Source organism: Schistocerca serialis, chromosome 7, assembly GCF_023864345.2.
Source record: "Schistocerca serialis cubense isolate TAMUIC-IGC-003099 chromosome 7, iqSchSeri2.2, whole genome shotgun sequence".
NCBI classification, from domain to species: Eukaryota; Metazoa; Arthropoda; class Insecta; order Orthoptera; family Acrididae; genus Schistocerca; species Schistocerca serialis.
In genome coordinates, this window is record NC_064644.1 from 509,469,448 (window position 1) to 509,484,055 (window position 14,608).

A 14,608-nucleotide genomic window follows, 5' to 3' on the forward strand; every position below is an offset into this window, starting at 1 on the left:
GCTGCCAGCCAGGAATTCCTCAGCTTTGACAACCTCTTCATCTCAGAGTAGCACTTGCAACCTACGCCCTCAATAATTCGCTGGATGTATTCCAATCTCTGTCTTCCTCTACAGTTTTTGCCCTCTACAGCTGCCATCAGTACCATAGAAGCCATTCCCTCACGTCTTAACAGATGTCCTGTCATTCTGTGCCTTCTCATTATCAGTGTTTTCCACATATTCCTTTCCTTTCCGATTCTGCGCAGAATCTCCTCATTCCTTACATTATCACTATCGTAAAGAGAATGGCAGCAAAACTGTTTTTCTAAACAAGGCGCACGGCGCACAGCTACGACGTGTCCATTGTTGTCTAGATACTTTCAGAGCAATTCAGATACAGAGATGTATGGCGTTAATAAATCGAAGAAAATGTGATTATTCTGTAACGAGCAACCGGAAACCACCGGTTCCTTATTCTAAAATACTAATAAAATGTAATTTGATCAAAGAGTGACATTTTGATATTGTGATTCTGCAGCAAACAAAGGTTAATGATTATGTGCACTGGGAATTTGGATTCTGAAATACGTTTAAACATACGGCACGTAAATGTTTTTTGAACTGTGTCTCGAAGCTTTATCGAGTTTGTCTACATTAGGAAGGAAAGCTTGGGCATCTGAGTCTCTATTTGCCTGATTTTTCATATGGGGGAGGGGGTTGTTATTCCTTGAGTTGCAAATGGCAAGCTGCTGAAGTTTGCTGTTTCTGTGGAACTTTAGTTTTATGTTCATCTTTTTAAACAAATTGCTATTTTGTAGGATTTGCTACCTAAAAAAGAAGAACAATATGTTATCTGTTGCATTCTACTGCCTTTGGTTGACACTATGTGCATGCTGGTGAGAAGCTTTGTTGTCTGGTATTTTTATTTCTTTTTTGTGAGAGTTTGCCTGTCATGGCGGCACAACGTTCATTATTTAAGACTATGGATTTGATGATTATTTCTTCGAGTTGTTCAAATGCTTCAAGCGAAATTTTATGTAGGTGATTCAATGGGGACTTTAAATATACCATCTTACACTGGTCTGGATGATAATATGAAATGTTGTTGCAAGAATCAGTGGTTTGTTGATTTCCTATACACATACAAACACACACACACACACACACACACACACACACACACACACACACACACATATATATATATATATATATATATATATATATATATATATATATATATATAATGATGTTTATGATTTTTGCTGGAGATATGTAAAACTAACAATTTGATGGTGTTATTTCTCTCATGCCCATTGGTGAATTTAATGCGTTGGTGCCTGCTGCTCAAATTGTTGCTAATGTGTCAGTTACCTCATTGGTGCCACCAAAGAAAATAAATGTATCATCACTTAGGTTTTGTAGCATCTGATTTTGCTGTTGATGTGATTTTCAGCTTCCAAAAACGACTGCTCTAAGTGGTTTACATAAACATCACCCGAAACGCCAGCTAGGCAGCTACCAATTGCCAACCCATCTTTTTGTTTGTATACTTTGTCATTAGCACTAGAACGATGGAAGGGGTTAAAATGACACCTGAAATACATTTTTCGTTCATTTTCATATCCAATTTATTTATTTATTTATTTCGTTAATGAAATTATGTGACTTTTTGTAATTTTTCTCCTCTTTCTGAAGATGTTTTAGTATTTACGAATTATTTTAATTTTCTTTGTCATTTCTTTTAGTATACCAAGAAAGGCGGAAGGGGTCAATTTGATCCCACTGCAATTACTCTTCTGAATATAAGTAAGTTATCCAACAATACGGCTGCAACAGTGTGCAGTAATGCAGAGCAGTTGCTCCTCATTGTTGCCACTTGGTACGTGACATTCCAGACCATCACATCTTATGTTTGTAATTCAGGCAGTCTTTGCCCATGAAACACGTTTTCGAATATATATTGCCAACGTGGACTTTCTGATGAAGAAGCCTTACGTCTCTTCGAGAGGGAAGTTGACTTCACTGATGAAGATGATGATTACGTACTTGAGACAAGTGAAGATGAAGAAATTGTGAATGAGGGGAGGTTAGTGGAAGAGGACTCAGATGCTGATATACGTGAAAGATTACCTCTTTCAACACAGCAGGTACAGTAGGAAGCGTCTACAAAGATGATTGCAAGGGATGGAACCATGTGGGAGATTGGAAATTATTCATCTTCTGGAAGGCGGTCAGCAGTGAATGTTCTGAAGGATAGAGGAAGTCCCACTGCTTATGCTTTCAACAAGTAGACAGGTCTGTCATCAGTGCCTTCCGTCGTATTATGAAGCAATGCTGTGTCTCATGAAGAAATAAACAGAATCAAATGCTCGAAAGGTACTAAAATACAATGACTGGGCTGTGTCACTTGAGGAACTGGAGAAAATAACAGCCACCATGTATGTTTGGGGTGTATTGTGCACAAAAGGTATGTCTGTGGATGATCTCTGGTCGCAATCTTGGGGATCTGCTTTTATCTAGGACATAATGCCAATGGACAGATTTCAGGAGCCTCTCAGATTTCTCTATTTTGATAGAAAATCAACACAGGCTGAACGCCTGGCAGCCAAAAAATGCGCTCTTGCATCTGAAATTTGAGGAAAGTTCATTAAAAATAGTATTTGCACTTACTGACCAGGAGAAAATATAACCATTGACAAGCAACTGTTACCAAGCAAAGTAAGATTCAGGTTTACTCAATTCACGTCCAACAAACCAGACAAATATGGTCTCAAATTCTGGTTGGCAAAGAGGACATGCAATAGAGAGAAACAAACACCTGTAGAGTATATCGCTCTGCATCTCATGGAGCCAATATAAATCAAGGAAGAACTATGACCACAGACAACTTCTTTATGTCTCTCCAACTTGCAAAAAACCACAAAGAAAATAAAACTCCATTGGCTGGAACAATGAACAATCTCCACCGTGAAATCCCCAATGAAGTAAGGAAGACAAATGCGGAAATACACTCAACCACAATACTGGACAATGCACCTTGACTGTGTCCCAAGGAAAGAAGAGTAAAACTGTCATGCTGAAGTACCAATAAGCAAGGAAGAAAAGGAAAAAACCTGTAACTCTAACGTTCTACAATTCAACAAATTAAGGGGTGGTTGATCAAATGACCTGCAAATATACTGCAAAGGCTTTTATATAGGAGATGTCCAATGCATGCCTTCTACAACACACTGGACATGTGGCAATAACTGAATGGGTCTTCTATAACAAGAAACGAACAAGAAAAAGGAAAGAAAGAAGTTCATACTTCAACTGGCAAATGAACTAAATGGAACGGAAGAGCAAGGACATCAGGCATATGGATATGGGACTGAAATCACCTAAAAAGCAGGAGACATGGCAAATTAGCCTATGTAAAGGCAACAAAACCAGCGAAAATTGTGTAAACTGCCACAAAGGTGTATGCAGAAAATGTGCTTGTAAAACAGATATCACCTGTGCTATGTCAATCCAGTAGCTTCAAATGATGTGAGTGAAAAGTAATACAGAGCTGTTTGTAAAACACATGTGAGAGTAAAACGGACCAAATATAATAAAATTGCGTAGAAGGTTGTATGAATAATTAGTAAATTAAAATCTATAGCTAAGAAAATTGTTAACAGTGGCAGCATTAAATTTGTATGATACCCTGGTGTTCAAATAAATTAGTAACTATTATTTATAATTAAAATAATTGTTGTGACTACTAGAAATAACTATGGATTAACAAACACTATTAGAAGTACTTTTTTAAGTCACATATGAAAATATTTCATGTGGGGTCAAAATGATCCCTTTCTGCCATTTTAGGAATTATCAGTGTTAAAACTGAAGAAATATATGAAGCTGCAAATGTATGTAACTAAATGAGCTCACAGATTTTTACCATGCTCTGTTTCTTATGTTTACCTACATTATTTCTTATTATATTTTTGGTGACATTGATACAAATGTTTACAATATTGAGTGAAGCTAATCAGGCTGTCAGTGGAATGAGCACCTCTTTGATTTTGTCAATAACTTCAATCTTGTACTCAATGGGAAAGTTGTTTTCAAAGGTATAGTTGGTGTTAAGAAAAGCTAGCAATTTGCTATGTAATCTACATGAATCACTGTCCATAGAATTAACAGTTCGTCTGATTAGATGATTTCGTTCATGGATTTAAGGTTATGACTGAAGGTGAAGTGCAATGTGGTCCACACAGATGTAGCCAAATACCTCTCATTCAGTTAGGAGGAAATTTCAACTGTTGTGTGTTATCCTACTTTTGGTCTGGAATTTAGATAGCAGATCAAAGTATAATTCTCTTATTACTATTCAAAATATCCTTAGTTTTGTCAACGAAGTCACTTACATACTTTGTGGCTGCCCAATTCCTTTATCAGCCTTGACTGTTAGAACTTTGGCGCTGATACCGTGTGGAGTTCTTTAGTCATTGTTTTTATGCGAATTGTCTCTTAGGTGATTCTTTAGTAGGCTCTCATTACAGATGATCTGTGAATTTTCTACTGTATCATCGATGTACTCATTGTATCGTCTGTGAGAGAGAAAAGCTTTGGCACTGTCATTTTTTTATAACCAACTTGTGTACAGTCTTCCATTTAACAAAGGCGTTTTGTTGAGTGTGTGACAAACACAAGCAGCGAACGCAGCAAAACAATGATGTGGGATTGTTGAAATAAGTAACCCACAGCAAGAACAGGTCTACCTTAAAGATCTGTTTACATTCTATTTAGCAACTATTATGAACAGTTATAGTTAAAGGTGCTATTTCTCACAATATTTACATTGGAGGAGTGGTATTGAGAAGGAACTTTAGCCACAAGAAGGAATAAAGAGCTGAAAGCTAATGTTAGCATCACCAAATGTGCATCGAGAGGGGTATGAAAAACAATGTGTGGTTCAAAACCAGTAAAGAAGCTATAATTGAGAATAAAAAGCAGTATTGGCAACGCAAGAATCAGCCTGTTCTGAGGAAGTGTCCTACATCTATATCTGAACATCTACTCCTCAAGCAATCATATGATGTGGAGTATGCATGTAGAAATTCTTGGTGGAACACGCAGTAACCAATGCAAGGAACCAAACGGTATGGGGGAGAATATTTTGTAACTGTACCAGGGATCCCACTCCTGTGCCACTAAGAAATTGAGCGAGGTGGAAACGACTTTCTGTATGTCTCTATAGCAGCTGGCATTTACTTGAGATGTACACTTTTCGATGCAAAGAAAGTTCACCATTGCAGCACAAGAGAGTTGTGGAAAAACTTTAATTATTTGGTTGTATTCTTATTGTGTCTTTTCTTTCACTTCATCCTCAGATTTTCTTATCATAATTTCACCATTCATTTTTGAATATCCTTTTACGTTAAAGTGAATGGCTTTATTTTCATCACGGTATTTTTATCATTTTTCTCCAAAAAATAACTTTTAGGTCCAGCTGAAATACAATTTGTAATCCATTTATCATCTCCTAACTCATCAGTCCATTCGCCTAACATGTAACTTGTTTGTAAAGTATTTTCGCCATTATCGATATATAACCTATACTGTCTTTATCAAAATATATGATAGCTTTTCATAGCTTATCGAACATATCACATAATCTGAGTCTTGTATTTGATCTAGTGAATTCTGCTTTAAAAATGTTTTTAGCTGTATTATTTTCCACAAAATAATCCTTGATATTGTTTTTCCTCTGAACCATATTGTCATTAACAAAATTTATATCTATGTTATATAATCTGTCATACAGTAGCATCTCCTAACAATATTTTAAATCTGTCACATACTCAGCTTTACTCATATTTTTCTGTTGTCCAAATTTTCCCCATAATGAATGTAGGTACATCTTAGCAAAAGCTCGTTTTCCTGGATTTTCTTATATCTTATCATGATCCAAGTTGATACCTATTTTTTCCTTCACATATTATATATACACATTTTATTAGTTTCAAAATTATGTTTGTTTGTTTCTAAATACATTTTCATAAAGCCTTTAACAAAATTTTTAAACAATATGTTGCTTGCATTTCTAAAATTCCATACTTTGTAGATACCAAAAATTTTATTTATTTTTTCTGCAGCTATATTTACTTCATCTGCTGTACAAGGTCCAGTACAACTTCTTTAATTATGGTTGTGATTACATTTTTTTTTTATTTTCTCTTCTGCACATTTTACACATAAACAATAACTTTTTATTTTCATCAGTCTTTATTCACACTGGTAAAATTGGATAGTACAATCCTCTCCATGCCACCATTTTAACTTTATATGTCCATATAATTCACTATTATAATATTTTGGTTTATATATATATATATATATATATATATATATATATATATATATATATACACATAATTTTACCAGTGTGAATAAAGACTGATGAAAATAAAAAGTTATTGTTTATGTGTAAAATGTGCAGAAGAGAAAATAAAAAAAAAATGTAATCACAACCATAATTAAAGAAGTTGTACTGGAACTTGTACAGCAGATGAAGTAAATATAGCTGCAGAAAAAATAAATAAAATTTTTGGTATCTACAAAGTATGGAATTTTAGAAATGCAAGCAACATATTGTTTAAAAATTTTGTTAAAGGCTTTATGAAAATGTATTTAGAAACAAACAAACATAATTTTGAAACTAATAAGATGTGTATATATATATATATATATATATATATATATATATATTCACACCTCTTTTGGATGACCTGAAGAAAAAGAATCATAATACTGTACCACTGGATAGGGCTACACACACCAATATATCTCATTTTTCTGTTAACACTATTGGCTTTAGCTCTTAATTTCATTGCATTTGTGTGACTGCCATAAAAAGCATCTCTTCTGTTCAGTGGTTTGGCAACTTATAAACTTCGGAGTTCATCAGTTACATTCCCCCATCTGCACTAAATTATGTCCTGAATTTTGTATTTCTATAGTTCTTGTTAATACACTTTGATATCAATCATCCAATGATTCTACATTTTTGTTTTTAATTATATCACTTTTAAAACCATTAATTACAACCATGTTAGAAACAGACATGGTATTGATAAACATTACTGGTTTCCTTATCAAATCAGTTACTTTAGCTGCTGCTACATATACTTCACAACTATTAGGAACATGTTGAATGTTATTATTGTTTAAACCATTTAGCCAAGCTTGAAATTTTTTCACTAATTTCCCTTTTGTTCTTTATCCAATATGGCATTTTTTCTAGTAGGTATATATGTAGATCTGTCAATAGCCTTACAAAACTCCAGCAATTGTTAAACAACAGAATGGATCTATATTAGCTATTTCTAGGAACTAGTATCTCAGTTCTAAGCAATTCTTCCTGATATGCTATGTGATCAAATGTATCTTGACACTTGGCAGAAAATGACTTACAAGTTTGTGGTGCCCTCCATTGGTAATTCTGGGATTCAATATGATGTTGGCCCGCCCTTAGCCTTGATGATAGCTTCCACTCTCGCAGGCATAGGTTCAGTCAGGTGCTGGAAGGTTTCTTGGGGAATGGCAACCCATTCTTTATGGAGTGCCGCGCTGAGGATAGGTATTGATGTCAGTTGGTGACGCCTGGCATGCAGACTGCATTTCAAAACATCCCAGAGGTTGCTATAGGATTCAGGTCAGGACTCTGTGCAGACCAATCCATTACAGGCATTTCATTATTGTGTAAGCACTCCACTGCAGTCCGTGCATTATGAACAGTTGATCGATCCTGTTGAAAGTTGCAACCACTATCCCCAAATTGCTCTTCAACATTGAGAACATGAAGGTGCTTAAACAGTGTGGGCCTGTGCTGTGATAGTGCCATGTAGAACAAGGGATGCAAGCCTCCTCCATGAAAAACAAGAGCACACCATAACACTACCAATTCCAAATTTTACTGTTGGCACCAAACATGCTGATCGATGACGTTCATCAGGCATCCGCCATACCCACAGCTTACCATCGGATCGCCACAGTGTGTACCCTGATTTGACACTCCGCACAACGATTTTCCACTTGTGAATCGTCCAATGTTTAAGCTCCTTACACCAGCTGAGGCGTTATTTGGCATTTACTGGCGTGATGTGTGGCTTATGAGGAGCACCACGACCAAAAGTTTTCTCACCGCCCATTTAACTGTCATAGTACTTGAAATGAATCTTGATGCAGTTTTGAATTCCTGTGTGTCTGTCAACGGAATAGGTCAGGGTGTATGCTTTTGTGCTCTATCTCTCCCTTCAAGTTCCCACTGCACTATCACATCGGAAATAGTGGACCTAGGGATGGTTATGAGTGTGGAAATCTCGTGTACATATATATGACACGTGAGATGCACAACCACCTGACCATGTTCGAAGTCCAATAGTTCCATGGAGCAGTGTATTCTGCTCTCTCACGATGTCTAATGACTACTGACATTACTGATATGGAGAATATGGCTTTAGGTGGCATCACAATGCACTTAATATGAAAAATGTACGTGTTTGAGGTGTCTGGATACTTTTGGTCACATAGTGTATATCTATATCAGAGTTAGATTATTTGTTACCATCTTTCTTTGTATCGAAGACAGAATTTTCTTTAACATTTTGTCCATGTTATTTGAGAAATATTTCTCTTTCTTTTGCTTTCATAGTATCAACGAAATAATAATTGATGTCAAGAATAGTATTTGTGCAATTTTCGTTTTTCTTTGTATTGAAGAAATGTTTGAAATATCCTTTCTTTAACTCTTTCAAATTAAATGTTTTTAAAAAAGTACTAAGTAATCCTTCTACAAAATTACTGCTACCTATAATTTTTAAACACAATGCTTTATCTGCTGTTTTAGTAATGTAGTTCCTGCATAGGTAGTACCGGACTTTATTGTTTTTTTTTTACAAATCTTCAAGAAAATTGTGATTCATATTCTTTATAATAATGAGCTATAAATGTGTAATCACTACGTTTATTCAATATTATCCACCTACAGAATTCATCATTTCCTTTAAATTTTAAACAGTATCATCATTAAACTTGAGAACTAATATGAGATTCAGAATGTGTATTCCTGTTTCTTGTTTAGCTTCATATTTAAACCACATGTATTTTTTGTTATAAGTACAAGAAACGTCCTCTGGGGATCCTTTTTACAACACTTAAACTGTTTTTTCTATAATTACTAAACTTTGAACATTCAAAATTAAAAAAACTTTTTAGTTCTCCTTTAATATAACAACCATTTTTAACAACCTGACAAGTTTTGACTGTATATTCTTCACTAAATTGCCATTCACATATATCATCTTTCTCTATTTTCTATTGCATGTAACATGTATGATTTTTAACTTTTACTTCTAGACTACAGTTTGTACATTTTGAAGGTCACATGTATATTCTTTAGATCTCAAAAAAAATCTTTCACATACTTCACATTTATAAGCTATGTCACAAACTTCTTGGTGGTTGTTTAAGCATTCTTCACTTCAACAGTATCTATTACATTTTTCAGAATTTGTCTTATTTTCTACAGTATTGTGTTCTGTACCCTTGCATAACATGCGTCTTTTTCCTCCTGTCTTGCATTTATGTTCGTTCTCGTTGTTATATGTTTCATTACATCTATCACAGAAATATGATGATCCTAAGAATGCTGATATACTATTAATTACATCAAAATTGTTGCAATTTTTATACAGACATATTTTTATTGATTTGTGAGGACCATGATAGAAAACTGAACTGAAATTTTCAGGACATATGACATTTATTTGAATAACCAGTACTTGCTCAAGATTTTTAATATTGCCTAGACTAAATCCATCGTTGTATTTGCCTACTTGGTTATATTGTATCCCTGTCACCTCTTTTTGTGATCTGTATTTATCTCATTTTCTAATTTTATTAATTTCACCACTAGGTATTTCACTGCCTAAGATAAAATCAGTGTGATATATTGATGCAACTGTTACTAACCTAGAGGAACACCATTATCGAAATTATTAACTCTAGTAATACATATTTTATTCCTTATACCATCAGGAAAATTTATTATTTTATTACATTAGCTATGTCTTGGAATTGTAAACTTCGATATTAAATGTAATATCTGCTAAATCAATAGACTCATAGGATGTTTATATATGCCTGATTTTATTGCAAACTACTAGATCTGATTCTTCCTTATTATTTGATGCTATATATCCTGTAGAAATCGGATAAAGCATTTTTGGATTTTTTGGTTTTTACATTCAACTTACCTCCCTTTCCAAAATTAATTCTCTTTTCAGCTACTTCTGTCATAGAATCTGTGACTTCGTTACACACCTTATTTTCTTGCTAATGGTATCGAGTTCACTAATACTACCATTGTTAAAAACAGTTTTATAGACAACAGAATATACTTTAAATTTTTTATTAATTTTTGATTTTACTTCTTTAATCTCAAATAAATCGTTTTTGGACAGTTTGTTCTCTTTTTGTTGCGGAGATAATTTACTATGAATGGATGAATTAGATGTAGTCTCACTGTTCTCTCGTCTTGTTGGTCGAGTTTTTTCAAAAACATCATCGTCAAATCTGTAAAAATAATTTCTATTAGGTACACGTTTCTGTCTTCTTTTAGCGTTCTGGAATAATTTCTCATGAAAGGGAAACTCTTGTAATGTAATTGAATTAATTATTTCAAGTCTTCTTAATATACAAAATACCAAAATTTCTAGTTTTAGTTTTGAGTTCAGCTACTGTCATATTGTTGAAAGTCTTTGTAGGAATAGGTAATGTCTTGATTATTTAGTCAGTTTCTCGTTATTCATCATTTTTTAACAACAGTATCGTCCTATGTTCTTCACTTACAACTCTTTGCAAGTAATGTTTATTATAATATATAGAAACATTTTTTCATGCATATAATGAATAGGTTTACCATTATATACACTTATATGAAATTCATTTATACATTGTCTGCACATTGTCCTTTAACTATCTTGTATATGTTTTGTACAGTAAAATTATCAACTGGCTTCACAGGTTTGCAATACTTACATATCTTAGATTGGATGGCTTCCATTTACACAGCAAAATTTTTATTAGGAAAAAGGAAATTTTCTACTTTTTGCAATGTATCTTTTAATATATTTATTACCTCAGGAATTAATGCTGCTGGTTTATTGCAATCAAATAAAGATAAATCAGTGTACCAGCTCTTTCTAATTGGATTGTGAATTGATTAGATTCACTGACAAATCATCCTTGTAAAAGTACAACAATCTCTTAATGTACCAAGAAGCAAAATTTTTTCCAGTATGCAATCCTGGAAATTATCTAGCTATAGCACAATGACTTTTGTATTTAAAATTACGTTTATCTATTGTCATATGGAAATGCTCATTAACCCCTTGAGTGCTGCACTGGTGTGCGTGGCTGGCCGTGTCATCCTGTCCTTGGGGCCCCCAATCAGTGTACCTGCGCTGGCAGCCACTTCTGCGGACTGCTGTGCGTGCCTCAGTTCTCCACTTGTCTGTCCTCGCCCTGGCCTGAATATTTCTTGAACCACAGCGGTCGTGACAGTTAGTGTGACTGCTGACATTACAAATAAACACAGGATATATGGATACTTATTCCATTTCTTTGTATCTGGAGATGAATCGTTCGACAGACCTAATGAACACAAGTTCTCGTACCTGACACAAATGGAAATCTGCTAAGGATATTTTGCTCACTGTCACCGATCTGTGATGAAGAGTGCGAGCATTCAAAGCACAAAGGTCCACAACATGAAAAAAAACTTTTTGTACCATTTAACAGATTTAGGCACAGATACACTAGAGCTTAACAGCATATCAGAGTGGTCTACTGCTCCCATATTTTCACTGTAATCAACAAACCATTACAGCTTCATAACTTTTTCGCCAGTCATCCTGTTTGTCTTTCCTGTGTCACGCATTTCTGTAGTGTTGCAGGTAGTCAGCCTGAACACTTCTCTCTTGTCGCACTACTTGATGACAAGCATTACGTCAGTTGACATAAGTTCTACTTCTCCTCGTTTCAGTTCCTTTTGTAGCTTCGGAAAATTGCGCCTGTTCCTAAGTACAGTACTGCATGCTGCTGTTCTCTGGTTGGGAAGCCAGAGGAACAAGGCTGGACTTGCATTCCAATTGTCGACATACTGAGTATGTCCACATTCAAGGTATTAATTAGTGTTGCCACAATATCACCACATTTCCCCAAATTATGGACTTTGTTTTGTTGTTGTGCCTGTGTATACAATAAATTTCAAGATGTATCCAGTTTTACAGTCACACTACATGAATGTTTTGATTCCAAATCTACTTCGTTTCGAAGGAATATATTGTTTAAAAGATAAGCGACCTTTGAACAATAATAGGCTTTCATCAGCACAGGGTTTTCTGTATGGGTTAAATGCACTATGGAACGCCACACGAACTGTATCAGCTATTTTCCTAATTTTAAACAAACTGTCATCTCCATGATTGGCCGAGTTGCCACTAAAATGTAACCTTCTTAAAAGTAGCACAAAATGATCACTGGACATTACTTCGCTAACAATTGGAGTACTCAGAAGTACATCTCTGGATCAATATTCCTTTATTCTCCACTTTTTAACACGAGCCATGAGAAGCTATACATTTCCTCAAAATATATATATGATTCCAACGTATTTGCCATGGTGAAAGTGAAAAATCGGTTCGTTTCAAGTGCTATAAATTTCAACAGATCTTCTGATTAAAAAAGCATGAAAAAGGATAGAACTCTTGAATCAGGCGCTAGTTGGCAATTATGTCCTGAAGATGAGTCATCAAATGCATCAAGTGCTGGACTGAAATCACGTTTTTGCCAATCAAATTTCTGATTCTCACTAAGGTATGGCCTTTTGCAGATGTATTTGTCTTCACTTTCAGAATCTGAGGAAGTGGTCTGGCGAGCTCTACTTGGTGAAGTACGTGGAAATGTATCACTACAAGATTGTTCTGATGAACCTTCATCATCACTACATTTATTCAAGATGCCACACTCACTGTCACTGTCACTCCTTGTGAGTACCTCCAGTATCTCTTCCTCAGTGCAATGACGCCAATGTGCCATTTGCCTGTGGATCTCAAAAGTGACAGCACTCTAAAAATACTGATGAAACAACAGATAGCTAAGCGACACCACACAAGCAGAATGCAGAAGATCACATCAACCAGCTAGCATGAATGTCGAACAGCAACTGCGAAATCCATAGCAGAGTCTTTCCCAGATAGCAGGAACAATGGCACAGAATAATAAATAGGCTACATCCATCCCAGGGAGTGCATGGGACAAAAGAACTTGCAACAGGCCAGCATGCAGACCTGAGCGGCTATTGATGTCCACAGGCCCACAGGCAATGGATCCGACTGCGGTGTAAGCCGCCTTTATGAATCAAGTACCAGCCAGGCCGCGCTGCGAATGCCATCTGCAGGGTGCACGGGAAAGCCCACTTTGGTGACAAACAACGTCCGCAGGCCCCACAGCAAGGTGGAGCACCACAGCATATCTGCAGTCCTCAAAGGGTTAAAGAATAAAAATATTTTTCCTGTGTATGAGTTACCTCACCATTTAATTTAATATCTTGTCTTTATTTCTTATTAGATATTGGCTTAAAATATGGTAGGATTAATTATAATGTATTTAGATTGATCATATAAACCGTATTGTCAACAAAGGAAACAACTCATCCATGGGGCTTCTGTTTATTCCATTATTTTTTTACATCTTATCGCAAAATTGTTAACCAATTAGCCTATTCACACCCACTTTTGATAAAAAGTATATAAAATTCCACTTTCAAATAATAAGTGATCTAACTTCTTAATTTGACTTATACATTCAACTCGTACAGATGAAGAGTCTGAAATTCTTTTCAGTACAGATGGCTGTGTTGATGTTGATACTGTTTTACCATACAAGCTTTGAACACCATATATATCATCTTGAGTTGTTTCTAAATGTGAACCATATAGTATGGATACATTATTGCTCATAAGCATCTGTGGCTTCTAAAGCTAATGCGGGACCAATTTCGTGGACCAAAATTTCAAACAGATTTGCTTTATCTTTTGGTATATTCCCATCAATCTCTAAGTAGCTCAGCTCTTTGTCATCCATATGTCTCCGCACAGGATCGTTATTTATAGCTGGAAAAAATGTATGACCTATAACATTAAAATTTCCATCTAGATCCTTTTGACAGTGGTGACCATGTATTTCATAATTACGCACATGTCCTTTATTTGTAATTAAAATATCAGGATTATGGTCATCTTTATGAAACTGGATCTCCATATACTTTTGCCATGAATGAAATGCATGCTTTGTTACTTGTAATATCTTTATAGTTGTACCTTTACAATACCATTCTATTGTTTTCTTATTTCATTTATACATAATTGTTCTGTAGTCAGTATTTATATCTTTTACACCACATCATGGCTTATTCATAAAATATAATGTTTCTTTATGTATCTCACAATTTATTTCGAGACTGTGTGTGTCCTTAGACAACATTACTGCCTCACTAAACAGAACATCAATCCCTTTAGTATGATTTGTATCA